The following is a 15,849-nucleotide window of genomic DNA, read 5'->3' as shown; positions in this document are numbered from 1 at the left end:
CTTTGTTCTGATTAAAGTGAAAAATGTAAATATTTTTAGTTTTTAAAAATAAGGTACATTTTTAACTTTTTGTGATTATTGTTTAGAAAATTATGACTCTTATCATCCAGAGTACTATATCCATAGTACTATATTCATTTCATGAATAAAGGTAGCTTTGATGATCTCATCCAAAAATTAAGACATTGTGTTATGTAAGCTTATTCATGATTTGTAATTATTAGCACAAGACACCATGAAGGCCAATGCCTAACACAACACAACACAAGACAAATACCATGGGCCAATGCCTAACACAACACAACACAACACAACACAAGACCAGAAATAAAAACAAGTTCAATGAATTACTCGACAAACAAACACCAAAAATATCTCCACTACCCAATGCCGCTCCCTCCTCATTTAACAAAGGTAGCTTCTGTAACATACATTTTTATTTAATGGGAGATATTATATGCAGTTTTCCTAAAACTTTTAAATCCGTCAGTGACGGGTTGGCGTAGTACGATAGGAAAAGGAGGGAGGGTGACAGGCTGGCATAAGAATTGTAAGGCAAAGGAGGGAGGGTGATGATTGTATTTTTGAATTTTTTTGAAATGGACAGTTATTCATTATGTAACGAGTTAATTTTATAAAATAATAAATTTTTTTATTATGTTATTTTTAATACTTAAGTTTCATTTTATTAATAATTTAATTTCAAGTTTTTACCTAATTTATTATTTTAAAATTAGTTCTATTTATTTTTAAAATTAGTTTTACATTAAAAAAAAAAGAATTATAAACCAATATAATAAAAATGAGTATATTTTATTTTATAATAAAGATCATTTATCTTATTCAACTTCATAAATAGTATTATTAACATAATAAATTATATATAATTAAAGTAAAACTAAATTGAAATCTAATAACATATATACATTAAAATTGAAATTTTTTACATCAATATCAATATGAAAATGACATTAACAAAATGTACATTCTTTTATTAAAATACAAATAGAAAGGCCAATGCCATGGGCCAATGCCATGGCCAACTGCCATGGGCCAATACCATGGGCCAATGCCATGGGCAACTGCCACATTAAATACCATGGGAAGATTCCATCCACTTTTACCATATATATATATATATATATATTACAAATCCTGTTATCACTTGCCAATGATGTTATCACTCAGGTTGTTTCCCAGGAAAATTCTAAGGAGGGAATACGGCCGAGGTAACCATAGACCAACCTTTTGAACACATATTCTAGCCGATTTTCATCTAGAGAGGGCTCTCTCTTTATAATTTAGCTTTGTTTTAAAGTGTGTTAGGCTAGTTATGAAGTACAAGGGTTTGTTTGATTTTTGGTTGGTGATACATTTCTGGAATTGCGCTGTAACTCTAAAAATCTTCTGAATAAAAGTTGCTGGAATGCGTTGTTTCTAAACTCTGTGGATGTGTAATCGATGGCAGAGGACTATGTTACAGAATTCTTGAATCATTCTGTGGATCAATAAGTCTTTCCTACTTGTGTTTTCAGTTTCTGTGTCTTATATATCATATATGTTTCATATTTTAAATAACAGGGAAAAAGAATAACTCAGAACTTACTTGACTGCACTGATCTGTGTTCAATCTCTGTTACTATTAATGTTTTCTTCAGAATTAGCATAAGAAGGAATTCTTAACTGCTCCTGTTTCCCCTGGTTCTTACATCTTGAATATAGCCAAGGAATTCTTAACTGCTCTCTGGTGATAATCATTCACTTTCCCTCTGTCAGAATGATGAAGTATTCTTAATTGCCCTTCACCCATTGATCCCATACCATCTAAATCCAGCTTATGAATTGTTCCATGATTGATTACCTTGCTCTGTAGTTCCACCCTCTGTCAAAGAAACCATATCCAGAAGTTCATCCTCATAGACTCCATTAACCCAATGGACTGAAGTTCTCAAATTTACAACCCTGTTTTACATAATTTCACCATCCAAAAATCAAACAAACCCTTGTACTTCATAACTAGTCTAACACACTTTAAAACAAAGCTAAATTATAAAGGGAGAGCCCTCTCTGGATGCAGATTGGCTAGAACCTGTGTTCAAAAGGTTGGTCTGTGGTTACCTCGGTCGTATTCCCTCCTTAGAATTATCTTGGGGAACAACCTGAGTGATAACAAATCCAACACTATGTTTATAAACCAGTTTGTACTAATGGACAGAGGATGTGTAAAAATTATTCTTTAACAAAAATTTTCTCTGTCGGCTGGTTGAAAACTTACATCCTTACTCCTATCTTGAAGAAAGGGTACTTGCTTCCCTTTCACTTCATAGGTATATGAAAACCTAGTTTTGTAAGCACCCATAACCATGAATATTATACCAACTCCCTATGGTTAGTGCATCAATAATGTAAGTGTAACACTCATCCATGTAGTAGTCATAAGGCATTTAGGTAAGGTTTTACTAACACTGGCATCCCAGGCCATTAAGATCTATCCATGGCCTCAAAATTATGTATTTCCTTTACTCAATAGAACACTCATCATTTTTCTCCCCCAATCATCAATTTTTTTTCTCTTCATTCTGAATGAGAAATTAATGAACAAGTCACCATTTTAAATGTTAGATCACAATATGTTTAGTTTCTCTCTTGTGCTTACACTCTATTATTCTCGCAGCTTCAGAATCGCGAATCTTAAACGTAGTCTCATGATGTGCATTCAGGGAGGCATAATTCACCCTTGTTTTGCATCAAATTACCCCCCTAGCATTCCCTTTACCTCTACATGCCTCAATGCAAGGCAGGCCAAGTCGGTACCTGCTCAGTTAAATTAGTAAGTTGAGGGGCGTCATATATACCCAACGCTGCCAGCCTGTTCCTGCTCTTCCTATGTCATAGTGTATGAACAGTCAGCTAGACTGGCGAGGATCCCCATTAATGATAACATCTATGTTGGCATCTGAATCCGAAGGACATGTTTCCCTTAATTATATGTTTTGTTTTTTTAACAAAAAAGGCTAACAAAGATAGAGACCCTCAAATTTGTCTACTTTCGGCTCCTGTGCCCATTTTCGTCCAGTATTTTACCATGTCAGTGTCCCTTTCTTTCTCAAAACTGCATGAAATCAATTGATCTATCCATTTCGTAATGCCTTTGGTAAATTTTTCTATCAAATGCTCTAAAGTATATATGAGATCTAAGGGTTTTTTTGGTTGTTGCTGACTTCATATTTTTCTACTAACCATGATATGGGTTTGATGTAGAGGATTATGATTGAGTAAGGGTTGCATTGCTCGATATCTGTTTAGGACGAGGAGAAGGAGAAATGTGGTGTTAGGGTTGAGAGCTAAATATGCCTGTGAAAATAGGAGGTGTGCGGAATGGAGGCTGGCAGGGCTACCAACGCGATAGAAATGGAGGATGGGGAGGTCAGGGTTCTCATCATCAAATATCTATGGTGGGATTCCTTGTTATCTTTGTGGTCATGCCATTAGTTTTTCTGGAAGCTAGGTTTCGTCACTACATATCTACATCTTCAACTGGTAAGCTTCTTCCTTCCCTCCTCCCTCACTGGTAAGCTTCTTCCTGCCCTCCTCCCTCGTCAAGTTGCTTCTATCTCTTTTTTTGGGGTGGGTCTGCGTTTAATTTATCTTTGTTGGCAAGCATGCCCTTTCTTAATCTGGTAGTATTACAATGAAGTGTAGACTTCTTACAACATTCAAGTAATATCTCCATTACAATGAAGTGTAGTCGTCTTATACTATTTTAGAAAGATCCCTTTCATTGAGAACCCACTATACAATGTATTTATGTGATCTAAGCCTTGGCGGGGAATTATCATCAACCCCAGTTAACCATTGAACCAAGGGCCCATGGACCTGCTTCAAAATTTGATTTGCCTTCACCACCGTTAACCATTGAACCAAAACCCCATGGACCTGCTTTGGAATTTGATTTTCCTTTTAGCTTTTTTGCGAGATCTGAAGGCGTAGATGTTATCAAACTTACTTTCCTCGCTTATTGTCAAAAGTTTAGCACCTCTAAAATTTTTCCAGACATTTTGTGAGTTTTCATTATAGGTTTCCTTTCATTTGATCTGTGTGAAGCTGTGAACTCCATCTCAATATTAACATGGTACAATACCTACCAGGAGAAAGATTCAAAGTTTGTACCTCTCTCATGCAAGAGCAAAGGTTTTACCAACTACCCCTAGAATAATTTCCCTTGCCAAAGATAATGAAACCATTCATCCTGATAGCAAGAAATAACAATGCACTTTCCATTTTTTAACAAAGGGAAATGCATATGACTAGTAAATTCACTGGGCAACTCCTCAGTGAATTCGTTGGGCACTCCTCATTCTGAGGAGGATGGTACTATGTGTGCGCTAGATTTTGCATAAACTGGATGGGTATTATAAAAATATATTTGTTAAGAGTTCATTTCAACATCTTACTCATGGGAATTGAATCTTGTGGGAATTGAATCTGGGTGGGAAGGGTAACAATCATTCTTCCCGTCCACTCATTATCCAAGCCAGACCCACTTTTCATCCATAAAGCTAAATCAACTTCTCATCAATCAAGCTAAAACCAGTTCTGATCCACCCAACCTAGACCCAATTCATAACGACAATCTTGTTCACCAGCTACTTTCTGCTATACATATCATTTTCACACTATTCCCACAGTGTTCAGAGCACATTGGCCAAAAAAAACGATAGATATTATACACACCATTTTATTATTGATGTGTAATGAAATCTCGATCTTAGCATATGCATGATAGCAAAGAAACCCCATTTTTAGCATTTCAGTATTTTTATAGATATTATTCTCCATCAAGTCTTTCTACCTGACCTTTTATGTGTTTTCTGTCATTTAAAACAATAGGGCACAACTTCTCGGGAGATGGATCTGTTAGAATGGTATTTTCTTTCCACATCTTGAGAACCATTTCTACTTTTCTATGGCCATTTTGTTCCTTTTCAGGATCTGGGCAATGTACTTTCACTTACGTTAGTCTAATCCCAGAAAATAAATAGTGTCCCTAAACTAAAATTTAATCGACCTGAGTGGATTGAAATAGAGAGGAATTATTGAGGATACTGGAGCTTTGTCATATGTTTAAAATCACTCTTATCTATTTATCTGTGGGGTTCATAGGAACAGGTAGATGACTGGAGAAAGCAAAGTTTAACAAAGAGCATTGACTCTCTCTTCCCAAAGGAGGCAAGTATAAGAAACCTGCTGCATTTGGATATCTTAAATTTGTTTTCTCCCCTATTGAGCAGAGAATTGAAAATAAATTTTATTTACTGGGTAGGTGATTGATGTCATAATAGCTAACACAGAGGACTCGGGAACTCTAAACTTCAATATTGTTGGACGAAATGATTTATCTTCCTCATGGGTATTAGAAAAGCCCGCTGAAGTAAACCAAAGGGATATTACTAACTCTGAGGTATGATTGTTGAAGATTTTGGTTATTTTCTCTATTGAACATGTAAGGAAACCTATGTGATGATGATCTATGTAGTTGAGTAGGGTTGTATTAAGTAGGAAGTGAAAACTGACATTGGCAGGGATGCTTCTCTATTTTAACGGTGTACATACATCAAGCAGAGGCAAACGACTTCTGGAGACAGCTTAGAAAAGTTACATTCACAACAAGATGGTGTGATCTTCAATGAAGAAGGCAAGGAAAATCCTGAAGGGGGTAAAATGAATGATGAGGTGTAGAAAAAAACTTCCAATCACAAAGAACTTCTTATGGGGTTTCAAGAGGATGACATAGGAAGTGAACATCGAGACGTCAAAGAGAATGATCTTGATGGTAAGTTTTGATTTTCCCTAGTTAACTGGCCTATAACGTTGGTATCCTACTGTAAGGTAATGTCTAGTCAAACTCTCAGGACAATGGTTGTTGTAATGCAAACCATTTGCAGCTTGAAGAAAGTCCAACAAAAGTTTTGCAGACGGTAAAATTTGCTGCACTAGATCGCTACTCTTTGTTCTCATGGAAAAGGGAATTGCTATATTATTTTCCAAAATCCTTTTTGAATGTTACTTCTCCAATAGAAAAAATTTATATATTTTATATTTTAGCATAGTATGCTTAATTTATAGTAGTTTAATGCTTACAGCAATTGAGACAAAAGAGGAGGGATAAAAGGTAAACAGAGCTGATTCAACGGGATGAAGAAAAATGAGTTGAGCTTGAAAACACAACAATTAAATGTTCCAAGGAGGTAGATTCTGTTGTCCTGGGAAAATACAGCATTTGGAGGCAGGAGAATGAGAACGAGAATTCTGACTCCACTGTTAGACTGATGTGAAACAAACTGATCATGGCTAGGGTGTATTCAATCATTTCTCAGGCTAGGAATAATCTTGATTTATACCATGAATTGATGCTTCATATTAAAGAATGTCAGCGTACACTGGGTGAGGCTAATGCAGATTTTGATCTACCACAAAGGTAATAGTTTTTACTTTGGTTGCTTCTAAATCAAGAGTAGTAAGCACTTCCATTTGCATTTGGTGTTCATATCGTTTGTTTCTTTTAAAGTTGCAGTCTGTGTGTCAATATTTCTGCTTTTCATTCTCTTTTTCATGGCCGATAATTGATATGAATGTTTCAGTGCACTTGAGAAGATCAAGGCTATGGGTCATGTCCTATCTAAGGCTAGAGAACAATTTTATGACTGTGTGACAGTAACAAAGAAGTTGCGAGCCATGCTTCAGTTTGCAGATGAGCAAGTAAGGATCTTGAAAAAGCAAAGTACATTTTTAAGTCAGCTAGCAGCAAAGACTGTTCCCAAGGCCCTACACTATCTGTCCATGCGATTGACCATGGATTATTGCTTTCTTTCCATTAAAAAGTGAAATTCCATAAAAATGAAAAATTGGAGGATCCAACTCTTTATGACTATGCATTATTTTCTGACAATGTATTGGCTGCATCTATGGTTGTAAATTCAACTATCATGAATGCTAAGGTGAAGTGTTATTAATTTAAAATACTCTAAAGTTTGGAAGTCCAATAGTTTTGCTGCATTTTACATTTAATATTTGGATCTCATTGTAGGTGATTTACTTGTGTTTGCAAGAATCTCAAAAACATGTATTTCATCTCGTCATAGACAAGTTAAATTTTGGGCCATGAAAATGTGGTTTTTACTTAATCACCCAAGGAAAGTTGCGACACATGTAGAAAATGTTGATGATTTTAAATGTCTCAATTCCTCCTATTGCCTTGTGCTTCACCAACTTGAATCCGTAGCTATGAAAGAGTATTATTTCAAGGTAGATCACTCGACTACACTCTCAGCACATTCCTCCAATTTGAAATATATATATATATATATATATATATATATATATATATATATATATATATATATATATATATATATCCAAAATATTTATCCATGCTAAATCATCTTCGTTTCTATCTTCCACAAGTTTATCCCAAACTAGACAAGATCCTTTTCTTGGATGATGATATTGTGGTGGAGAAAGATTTGACCCCGTTGTGGTCAGTAGATCTTCATGGAAAGGTTAATGGTTCAGTGGAAACTTGTGGAGAAAGCTTTCACTGGTTTGAAAAATACCTTAATTTTTCCAATCTGCACATAGCCTGGCACTTTGATCCTAATGCTTGTGGTTGGGCATATGGGATGAATGTATTTGATCTCAAAGAATGGAAGAAACAAGATATAACTGGAATATATCACAAGTGGCAGAACATGGTAAGTGTGTAGTGTGGTTTATTTATGTTAATTCCTGTGATGCTTACTTTAAAGTATTTGAAGTAAATCTGAAGTAATTAGCTAGAAAACTTAATGGGTTTTTCTTTGTTCGATTTCTAAGTTTTTCTTTTATTGTATGTTAGAATGAGGATAGAGTGTTGTGGAAGCTTGGAACACCACCACCTATATTTTCGCATTGGATGCTTCTAAATCAAGAGTAGTAAGTGCTTCCATTTGCATTTGGTGTTCATATCCTTTGTTTCTTTTAAAGTTGTAGTCTTTGTGTCAATCTTTCTTCTTTTCATTCTCTTTTTCATGACCGATAATTGATATGAATGTTTCAATGCACCTAAGAAGATCAAGGCTATGGGTCATGTCCTATCCAAGGCTAGAGAACCATTTTTGGCTGTGCGATAGTTACAATGAAGAGTCAAGCCATGCTTCAGTATACAGACAAGCAAGTAAGGACCTTGGAAAAACAAAGTAAACTTTTAAGTCAGGTGGCAAGAAAGTCTCTTCCCAAGGGCTTGCACTGACTGCCCATGCGATTGACCATAGATTATTACTTTCTTCCTCTTGAAAAGCGATAATTTTCTAAAAAGGACAAGTTCGAGGATCTGACTCCTTATCGCTATGCATTATTTTTTGACAATGTATCGGCTGCATCTGTGGTTGTGAATTCAACTGTCATGAATGCTAAGGTGAAGTGTTATTAATTTAAATTACTCTAAAGTTTGGAAGTCTAACAGTTTTGCTGTATTTTACATTTAATATTTGGATTTCATTGTAGGTGATTTACATGTGTTTGTAGGAATCTGAGAAACATGTATTTCATCTCATCACATACAAGTTAAATTTTGGCGCCATGCAAATGTGGTTTTTATTTAATCCCCCAGGGAAAGCTGTGATACATGTAGAAAATGTTGATGATTTTAAATGGCTCAATTCCTCCTATTTCCCTGTGCTTCGCCAACTTGAATCTGCATCTATGAAAGAGTATTACTTCAAGGCAGATCACTCGACTACACTCTCAGAACGTTCCTCCAATTTGAAATATATAAATCCAAAATATTTATCCATGTTAAATCATCTTCGTTTCTATCTTCCACAAGTTTATCCCAAAATGGACAAGATCCTTTTCTTGGATGATGATATTGTGGTGCAAAAAGATTTGACGCCCTTGTGGTCACTAGATCTTCATGGAAAGGTTAATGGTTTAGTGGAAACTTGTGGAGAAAGCTTTTGCCATTTTGACAAATACCTTAGTTTTTCCAATCTGCATATAGCCAGGCACTTTGATCCTAATTCTTGTGGTTTGGCATATCAGATGAATGTATTTGATCTCAAAGAATGGGAGAAACAAGATATAACTGGAATATATTACAAGTGGCAGAACACGGTAAAGCGTGTAGTGTGGTTTATTCATGTTAATTCCTGTGATCCTTACTTTAAAGTATTTGAAGTAAATCTAAAGTATTAGCTAGAAAACTTAATGGGTGTTTCTGTGTTCGACTTCTAAGTTTTTCTTTTATTGTATGTCAGAATGAGGATAGAGCGTTGTGGAAGCTTGGAACACTACCCCCTGGATTGAATGTTTTATGGCTTGACCCATCCTTTGAACAATTCTTGGCATGTGCTGGGTTTAGGATATAATCCTAGCGTGGACTATTTAGAGATTGACAATGCAGCTGTTGTTAATTACAATGGGAACATGAAACCTTGGTTAGATCTGGCAATGATGAAGTGCAGGCCTTACTTGATGAAATAAATAAAATATGATCATCCTTTCTTACAACAGTGCAATATAAATGAATAGTTGTGACCTCAATATTCATACTGCAATAGATTGTCAAATGTAAAGTGTAAAGGCCCTAGATTTTGGTTGATAATTCATTCTAATTAATTTCTTTTTGTAGTTCCACAAAGGGTTTCTAGTTTATGGCTTAATGAGTCAGGTTTTTGGAGGTGCAATGGCCTAGCCAAGTTTAAGATTTACAAATTTTATGTCCTCATTTCATTCCTTCATAATTGGAAGTAAAGTCCTATATAAGTATTCTTTTCTTTGTTAGTTAATATTTCTCTTTCATTAAGTAATTACACAAATTGTCCTTCCAAGAACACAAAGAATTACGAGACACAGAGATTTGGGCTTTCAACCCAGGGCAAAACCTCTCAATAGGGGAAATCCCAACAATCCTCCTCTTATTGAATTTATTCAAAATGAGATATCCAACACAAGACCAGAGAGTCCCTCCAAGTTAGCCCTCCTCTTTAAGTCAAGGTCAATATTTGAGTCTCTGCCTAGTCAAAGTTAGAAGAAACTTTTGAATTTCTATCCTTATTACAGGTTTAGTCTCTTGTTATAATACACTAACTTCTAGTTACAGACTCTTTGCCTTCTATTACTGATCTTTGGCTACTACAGCAAAACCTTGACTCTTCAACACAGATATTTAGATCCTGCTACAAATAGATAGCTTTAGATTGAGATTTGGCTTAGTCACAGACTTCGATTTCTTCAAGTGTTGTAGACTTATTTTTATCCTCAGTTTTTCTTCTCCTGTTGGATTACAGACTTTGAGCTTTTTCACTTTCTTGGTTGCTACCCAAAAGAGGTCTAATATAGGCTAAAACACCTAGATATCATTCTCCATGAGCTTTGACTTAACTAAACAAAGAGGGACTATGCCTGGATTGTTGCCTTTGTAATATTGAAATGTCCTACAATCTTTTCTTGTGACAAGATGTAATAGCCCTAATTGGACAACACTGAAACTAGCTCAATTCAGTGTTTAACTGCCATGACCAATTCCTTCATTTTCCCATAGCAGCTATGCTACAATAGTCTCACATGGAGCAAGGGTTAATTTTCACATGGACATCTCTCTTTTGACAATGAAGGTGATGTGCTAGGCTCTCATCTAATATATGTTCCTAAGATGTAATAAACTTATGGTGTATGACTTATCATCATTATTACTCCTTAATTATATTATATGTGCTCCCTGTCTTTGTGCTCATGGCTGAAATAAATAACTTTCCATTGAATTTCTATTAGCATCATTCAAAAACTCTTGATTGATTGATGCTCTATGAAATGCATCGGCTCTAAGCTGCTCATAATCCACTTTCTTTTTGAGTTAGAGATCAATTGCCACGGTTCCGGAGCTATTGTATTTCCTCAAGGAGTTGCTAATTTGATTTTTGTACAACTATTAAAAATTTCTCTCTCCTTACCTGGAGTGTTCTTAAGCGTTCTTGGGTGGATTTCTACTTACTAGAGCCGTTTCCGTCTCCGCTGAGCATTATTTTCATTTGCTGGGGAGAGTTGGAGCTCAATCTTGGTTGTCTAAGATGCCATGGTTAGTAGACAAGGCCATACATAACTGTAGGAGATCATTGGCTTTCTAATTTCCCTTCATTCCCATAAATCCATCAAATACATGGGTGCTGAAATCTACGAGGCAAAGCATTCTTGATGTGTATTTATGGTAGAATGTAATTATATTATAATGTTGTTAAATTGAGATTCATTACTTGAGTGATTCAAATTATATGTTGTTCCATTGGTATTGGGAATCATTACATGAGAACCCATTAACTATAATTATTCACCAATAATATCCAGAGATTGTTCTATACTAGAATGATGATTGTCCAGTATGATGTATAATGAGGATAAGGTTGAAGAAATGGATGAGGAGAAATCACATTCAGGGGCCAGTGTGGATGAAATTTGTACTGTAGAAAAAGAAAATACAACAATATGGAAAAATATGGACAAATTCTAATAAAGAACATGCAACATCAGCCAACTTCGATGAAAACACAATGTGTGAACAGTTTGAGCTGTCTGATTTCACACTTATGGCATATTCAACTGGTGGATCTATATCTCCTTGTATTGATAATATGGAAGATCAAGATTACATACAACAATGCATACACACTTTTACCTTAAGGCAAAGTGTTGGGTGAAAGACCCTCAAGGAAAACTCCCCTGAGACAAGTATCAACTCAGTGTGCAAAAATTGTTGTAAAGATGCTAGAAGTCAATTATCCAAGGGTGATTTTTGGATGCCCTCAAAAGAACTAAAGCTTGTATCCCACTATCCAAAGGATCTTGTCTCAAATAAAAAGGGTATGCTAATAAATGCTTATGGGAAAAGGCACAACACATTTATCTTTGGTTGGGAGTTTATCCATATTGCCCATGATGTAAATAGTTATAATGTCACGTTGAGTAGATTTTTGGCACACCTTTAAGAAGGTATCATTATCAAATGGGGGCTAGAAATTTAAAATGTTATCCATTGAATTAGATATAGGATTATATTTCTCTATATGGGAAGGTTGATATAGTTTGAGCTTGTAGGAATTAATTATTGGAGAATACCCTATTGCAGACGAAGCTTTGGGTTGAATGAAATTTGATGAACCTACTGTAGAATATGTGAGCTAAGTTTTTTATTTTTAATATATTTTTGCCTTATACTATTTCTTATGACGGATGGCATATGATATGTAGGAAGCTTTTCACTCTATAGAAGATATTCATGGCCTTGTGTATGGTCAAGAAGATTCCTCAACCTCAAATGACAACAATCTGCTATTCAAAGTTAACAAAGATATTTTGGATAATAGAAAGTAATTTTTATCATGCTTATGCATGGTACAAGCTCTATATCCTCCAGAAAAGCTACAATAAATACTTAGCATAAAAGGATTTGCAGCTGATGGCATCATCTGGATTGTTGGCTGCCACTCGGAAATGGGATGAGGGAAATGTGAAATGGGATGAGAGAAATGTGAAGAAAAATCAAATTCTAGAAACCATTTATCTTTGTTTGGGAGTTTACCCATATTTCCCATGATGTAAATAGTTATAATGTCATGTTGAGTAGATTTTTGGCACACCTTTAAGAAGGTATCACTATCGAATGGGGGGCAAAAATCTAAATGTTATCTATTGAGTTAGATATAGGACTATATTTGTCTAGATGGGAAGGTTGATATAGTTTGATCTTGTAGTAATTAATTATTCGAGAATACCCTATTGCAGAGGAAGCTTTGGGTTGAATGAAATTTCATGAACCTACTATAGAATATGTGAGCTAAATTATTTTTACTTTTAATATATTTTTTCCTTATACTATTTCTTATGATAGATGGCATATGATATGTAGGAAGCTTTTCACTCTATAGAAGATATTCATGGCCTTGTGTATGGTCAAGAATATTCCTAAACCTCAAATGATGACAATCTACTATTCAAAGTTAATAAAGATATTTTAGATATTAGAAAGTCATTTGTGTCATTCTTATGCATGCTACAAGCTTTATATCCTCCAGAAAAGCTACAATAAATACTTAGCATAGAAGGATTTGCAGCTGATGGCATCATCTGGATTATTGGATGCCATTTCTATTATGCCCTATGATCATAAGCATGGGGATCACCATTTTAAGCTTGAGAATGAGAAGGAAAGAAGTTCAAGAATGGCCAGTCTTCTAAGTTTTGGGATTTAGTTTGGATTCTAAAATGGATACCAGAGAAGTGGTAAGTTATTTCAATGAAAAGGCTTAAGTTCATCTATCACTGTTTGAGATGTTTGCATTTGTATGGGTTTTTCTAGTATATGTTTTATATTTTATGCTTAGTTCAAGAAGTTTACTTCCAATATGTGTAGTAATAATATGTTTTTTTGGCAGGTGTCACACTCAACACTTCTATCTGAAGTGGTAAGTAATAGGTACAGAGATCATTAAAGAATTTATTTTTGAAATTAAGCCTTTCCTTGATGTTGCTGAGAAGTCAGAGCACAAATATATTCTTCTAAGAACTTTTTATGCTTGTACAAGTTACCTCCCATATGTCTTTCCATATCTACCTTGTACGTTGTTACCTCCCAATGTACCTTGTTACCTCCAAACTTGCAAGTAAACTTTTACCTTCCATATGAAGAATTATCAGCCACTGAGACATAAATCAATGTTTCAACTTCCAAAGGTCCCAATGTTCAATCAAAAGCAGTACCCATAGCAGCAACTCCACCTCCTGTCCTAGATCTTCTTAGTTATTTGATAGGTTTAGGCAATGCACAAAGATTAGTGAGCAGTAAGCTTTGGTTGGGTATTAGATAGTCAATTCCATTTCATTTTGTAAATAACAAATGGAAAAAATTGGCTTTATTGTTGTTAGATGTGAATTGTATTTACTATGATAAGTGTCAACCTGATTAAAGCAACCTGTGATATTTGGTTAACGCTTTTTGCAGGCCTTCATTGCCTATTTTGCTTGCATCATCAGTATGTCAAGGCCTTCATATCAATGGGAAACTTAGATGGTACGATGATAAAACTTTTTACAACTTGAAGCTTTAGAATAACTCTTTTGATCTTGCAACTGCTGGACCTCTACAGGTGCAATTCATAAAATGTGAAAATAGTTGAGATATTAGTTCTATTTACTGTAAATATTTCTAGTTTAATAGGATGTAGATGCACATCTGTTTTGAGTCCTTTTCCTAAGTTTCGTTCCTGGTAAATTAGGTGCCACCATTGCAACCTGGTAGCTCAGCACACACACTGCTACCAATGGTACTATTTCAAAACATATCTCCTGGACTAGCAAACGCTCATTTGTAGGTGGAAGTAACAAATAATCAACAACTTGTTTGGTATTTTAATGATAATATTTCATTTGAAGTTTTCTTCACTGAGGATGGCAGGATGGAGCATGCAACATTTCTGGACGTAATAATGAATGGTAGGATCTAAATTTTAAGCTTTGGAAGTTTTCTTCGTTGAGGATGGTAAGATGGAGTGTGCAACGCTTCTGGAGGTAATAATGAATGCTAGGACCATTCCCTCTCCGCCACTCTGCTTGCGCCTTCGACTCTATTGGATTTTTAGGACTTTTAGTTCAGAAGGACTCAGCAATATGGACAATTCCAAGAGATCAAAAGGGGAAGAGGAAGAGCACATAGATGGTGAGCTTGTGCTCTCCATTGAAAAGCTACAGGAAATCCAAGATGAGCTTGAGAGGGTAAGTTCTCATGCACTCTAAAAACTGCTTTTGGGGGTTATTTTATTTTATTTATTTATTTTTAAATTGGTTTCTTTCTTATTATTTTTTAAAATATTTTGCCCATTCCTTGCTCTATGTATTATTTTTTTGATTTATTGGTGCATCTATGGATTGATTGAATTTTCGCTTGTCCATGGGCTGCTTGAGAATGATTTGTTACATCCCTTAAGACCGGGTTTGAGGAAAAGAGCGGTTTTTTCAGTAAACTCACACTTCATCTTCACATTCTTTCAGTCTTTTGGATATGGAAATTTTGATTGGTTTACATATATTCTTTTTCCAATAGTGTCTAGCAAATTATTTCAAGGAAAAATTGAAACTAGAACATCCTCAAATTAGTTATTTCAGTTTTTTTTTCCATATCCATTTATTGTTTGGGTGTGAGTTGTTAAAGCTCGAGGTTAAACAAATGTAATATTTTGTGTGACAATGCTTGATCAGATACAGTTTGCCTGTTTATGATTAGGTTCATAATGACTTGGTGACCTAAGGCTCTCTCAACGTAGTATGCTGCACTCCTAAATACCTTTTGGTCTCAATTACAGTGTGTATGTTTATGATAAGGTCATAGTGGCCTGGTCACCTAGGGTACTCTTGGCATAGTCACTGCCGCCAAAGGATCTAACAAGGTTGTTGGACTTAATGGCAAAAGCTCACAATTCTATTCAGCACCTACCCTTAGGGAAGGGTAGACCTGCCTTACCTATATGGTTGTTGACAGTTGGCTTATTCTTAAATTCGTCTTTTTATTAGTTGTTGGAAAGATTTCTTGGAGGAATTAGTGGATAGATTTTAAGTTGGATTCTGCATCACAATCAGAGTATTCCTACATTACATATTTGTAATTTCATAGTTTCATTCAATTGAGGAAGAACCAGATTCATTGTATCACTTTTGTTTTCCCTTTCCCCACTTGTATAGTGATGTTGCAACTCTGGATTTTATTTTTTCCTTCTACTTTTTCTCTCTAAGATTGAATCTAAAGTTTCCAGTACGTAGCAGAGCCTT

At 35.2% G+C, this 15,849-nt stretch overlaps 2 pseudogenes; both read left to right on the top strand.

The window, feature by feature from the left end:
* Window positions 1-3,350: 3,350 nt before the first annotated feature.
* On the top strand, window positions 3,351-7,972 carry LOC149213145 (polygalacturonate 4-alpha-galacturonosyltransferase-like; annotated as a pseudogene).
* A 644-nt stretch (window positions 7,973-8,616) lies between these two features.
* Window positions 8,617-9,231, top strand: LOC149213144 (polygalacturonate 4-alpha-galacturonosyltransferase pseudogene; annotated as a pseudogene).
* The last annotated feature ends 6,618 nt before the right edge of the window (window positions 9,232-15,849 follow it).

The sequence above is a fragment of the Pinus tabuliformis genome, chromosome 1_1 (assembly GCF_031772625.1).
Source record: "Pinus tabuliformis cultivar Carrire ecotype Pingquan chromosome 1_1, CPIR1, whole genome shotgun sequence".
Taxonomy (NCBI): Eukaryota; Viridiplantae; Streptophyta; class Pinopsida; order Pinales; family Pinaceae; genus Pinus; species Pinus tabuliformis.
This window is presented reverse-complemented; position numbering and strand designations above follow the sequence as displayed.